We start from the raw sequence: 3,825 nt of genomic DNA, 5'->3' as shown, positions 1-3,825 counted from the left end.
GTACATCGGTTTCACAATTGAACAATCAATCTTTACTCTGAAGTTTTAATTTACGGAACACTAAATCACTCTGGTATCTTAGACTACCTGTTTCGAATACTTCGGGTTTCCAATGATCCTAACTAAATTTATAACTTTTCATTATTCTTTTACATGGAAACGGACAAGTTGTAAAAAAAAAATCTATTTTTAGTATTAGTCGTTGTTAGTGAACTAGAATGTACTAAATGGAACTGTGAAAGAATATAAGAATGTCTGAAGACGAAGGTATTACTCATTTACATAAGGAGAAATGTTAGGTAGTCTACTATGACTAAGACTTGTACGGGTTCTTAACGTTACTAGAAGAACGCATTGTGAGTCTGTTGGTGCTACAATTTACCTGTTATTCCACTGGAGGTACAAACTAGCGTATGTGAGGGCAAAGTTGGGAGTAGACTTATCAGATTCTTCCATTACTTTTCCAAGGAAAATGGTGTAAGGTAGTCACAGAAAGTAGTTATCTTTTGTCAGAGTGTTCGTCCTACTGTCGCCGTAACAACTGCTTTAAAGTTTAATTATTTGTAGAGAGACAGTGATATATTAGTAGAGAGAAGGTATAGTGTCGAAAGTGTGATCATGAACGTTTGATTGTGAGGCGTCGAGTTTTGTTTTTGTGTGGAAGTTAATCCACGACAAAAAACGTTAAAAGGTAGACACTAAGTCCATTAATCTAACTTATTTTAATATTAATCCACTGCCGTTAAGCTTTGAAACGTCCCACCTTTATATTCTGTCGTACCAATTGTAACTTGTTCCCTGTACCCTTGTACTTATAGCCTGGTCCATTCCCTTAGGAAATCAAATTAACTTAATTTAAGTTGCAATTCACTTTTAAGTTTAAGTTAAAATAAGACACGAAATAAAATGTACCCGAGAGTATCTGTGGTGAATCAAGGAAAATAAGTCTTCATAACACGTTGTTACTTCTTCAAGGGAAGTCTCGCGCGCGGGGGGTTTCGAGATTATTTCTAGTTTTTTAGATAACTTGTTGGAACCCTCCATTAATACGTCTTCGGTGTTGTCACTTATCTTTCGAGGAAAAACATAAGTTGGATTGGCCGATATTGATTGTGATTAGTGACGAGATAAACTCTTTTTTAGAAAAACACGAATTTGGATTTGGAATTATGTGTACCGTTGACGAACAAACACGGTCAAGGAAATCATCGTAAGAAGGTGACTACCCTGAAGACGGTGTTCAATAGGTTGTAACAGGACAACTTAATATTAATAGGTAACAGTATAACAAATTTCCATTGTACCCACCTCCTTATACAGACTACCATACTACGTCGGGTGAGGGGTGGATACCGGGGGAGGTGTCTGAGCTCTCTACCCTTGTGTCTTACCCCGTTATTGTACCCTTACCCACATGTACCGTCATTATACCCGTACCCACCATTGTCCCTTACCCGTTATACCCACCGTACCCTTACTTGGGCTACTACCCTCCACCTGGGGTTGGGTTACTACTTGTACCCTTACTTATACTACCCAGTCCATTCAATAACAAAATGGGACTCGAACAAGTTAAGGGTCCCTTTTATCTAAAATAATTTCACAAAGAAAAATAACAATTTGTGGTGAAGTCATCACGCCCAACACTACCTGACCAGAAACCTTATAACCTCCAACCACCTATCTCAGGATCTTTTATTGGATACTTTTACTTGTTGTGTTTTTTTTTCTCTTTATTTTTTTAATGGGATTAAGGATGTGATGTTCAGAAAGTATTATACATATTATGGATGGAGAAATTTTATGTACTCTAACGTTGTGTAGGGGTTATACCCTGTGTCGTAGAGTTATTTATTGAGATATAGATAAAAGGAAGGATGTTATTCATAAGGAAAAGTCATAGATAAGGAAAAAAGGTAGAGATAATACATGGAATTACCGACAGCAAAACAATTACTTAACATTTATTTAGACTTCATAAAACAACCTTTTTTTTTTTTCCTGGTTCAGTTTGAGTATTTAAAGGGCTCAACTTAATCGTAAAGAGAAAAAGAAAAATGTAATCCATAAAGTTAAAAATTTCTGATAAAAATGTATTTTTACTAGACGGTGTAAGTTAAGTTACAGGTGTAAACAAGAGTCAAAGTTACTCGTCAGGTTACTTGGGCTACCATGAGGTAGCCGGGTGACTCAACGAGCATCCCCCGTGTACCATGAGGGATACCTCGGTGACTCAGAAGGGTTCCCACTAAATACCCACAAAAAACAATTTCCTTCATATATTTATTTTTTTTCAAAAGCAATACATCGCTTAATATATTGGAGTACCTGTACTAATCTGGTTTTCATAGAAAAGTATCAGACACAGAATGACAACCGAAATAAGCAAAATGTCAAAAAATGATTTAGCCATGGTCTGTACGTTACGTACGTAGTACGAGTGTACTACAGGTTAAATTGGGAAAAAGAGAAAGTTGTGACAAAATATTCAGGACGATTTTGTCGTAGGAGAAATGAAATTTGGTTATTGCTATCCCGTATGGTCAAGGACGCACTGTAACAATTTGGTAAAAATGGATAATCACCCATCCAGATATTACCAAGTAATTGCTTACTTAACCCTCATTTCGTGGAAAATGGTTGAAAAAGGTTGTGACAAAATATCTCAAGACGGTTTGTCGTTAAAGTGATTGAAATTGGTATGGCATATACAGATATTTCCAAGGACGCGACTGTAACTTTGGTAAAAATCGGCATTTATAGCCACTCATCCAGATATCAACCAAAGTCAATGTTGCTTCGGAACTTCGAAAAAAAAAGTTCAATTTTTGACACTTTTTAATGATCCTCATTACATGGGGAGTATTTTAAGATAGAACAATTTTTGGTCCGAAAATTGGCCGCCGTAGGCGCGAATTTTTGGGACTTAGAAAATTGCAAAAAAGTTCAATTTTGACACTTTTTATTATCCCTCTTACCATGGGAGTATTTAAGATAGGGAATTTTCCCGCGTGGGCGCTCAGCTCGGGACTTGGAAATTTTTTTTTCTTTCAAATACGTTATTTCGTAATCTAATAGAAATCGTGAGTTCCACACCAATTTTTTTTTTTTTTTTTTGATAGAAACCGAATGAAAATCAAAACAAGAACCCCGGTAAAATGTAAACAAAACTGAGTTCACCGGGTAACTCAATGGTACCTCAGTAATGACTTTTCAAAATATCATGTTTAGTGTACCATGAGATCACCGGTGCACTCAGTAAACAAACAGCTGATTCGTTATTAGCTGACGATACCAAGCATAACAGTGCAAATTTCACTCACTAGAGTTCAGTAGTTCCTGAGATATGGGCTTGGTACCTGGGGAAAGACACGCATTTTGAGTCTGGTAGCCAAAGTGTTAATAGTAGGTACTGTCAGGTACCTAACTGTATGTAGCTTGTAGCATCACAAAGCTACAGGCTAAAGTGGTTTTTCCATCAGCAAGTGTTTGACTGTTGAGTAGGTAGGGTAGACATTTTTTATAGGGAGTTCTGAGCTTACCAATGATTGAATGAAGCAAGAGTCACTTGTCTGCAATTAATTAGGGTTCTATGCAAAAGTGTGGGAATGTAGAATAGCTATTAATTTGTGATATTAATCAATTTTCCTGTAGGTATTAAAAAGACAGAAAAGAAAAGCCAAAAAGCAAAAAGTTCAGATTTTCACACAATCTTCAAGAAAAACAAAAAAAAAAAGGAAAAATCGGAAATAGACAACCTCGATTTTCAAAAAGTCACCTATTTCTGTCGATTATTTGATAGAATGCTTCAAAAAATTACGAAAT

At 36.1% G+C, this 3,825-nt stretch overlaps 1 long non-coding RNA gene across 1 annotated transcript in view; it reads right to left on the bottom strand.

Annotated features, from left to right (window-relative positions):
• LOC113473496 overlaps nt 1–3,812 on the bottom strand; it is a 10,175-nt gene extending 6,363 nt beyond the window's left edge. The window contains exon 1 of the long non-coding RNA XR_003395453.1: nt 3,543–3,812. This is a non-coding gene — a long non-coding RNA (uncharacterized LOC113473496). The remainder of the gene's footprint in view (nt 1–3,542) is intronic.
• Between the last annotated feature and the right edge of the window lie 13 nt (nt 3,813–3,825).

This window comes from Diaphorina citri, unplaced genomic scaffold (assembly GCF_000475195.1).
Source record: "Diaphorina citri unplaced genomic scaffold, Diaci psyllid genome assembly version 1.1 scaffold36382, whole genome shotgun sequence".
NCBI lineage: Eukaryota > Metazoa > Arthropoda > Insecta > Hemiptera > Psyllidae > Diaphorina > Diaphorina citri.
Note: the sequence above shows the minus strand (reverse complement) of the source record. Positions and strands in the feature narration are given on the sequence as shown.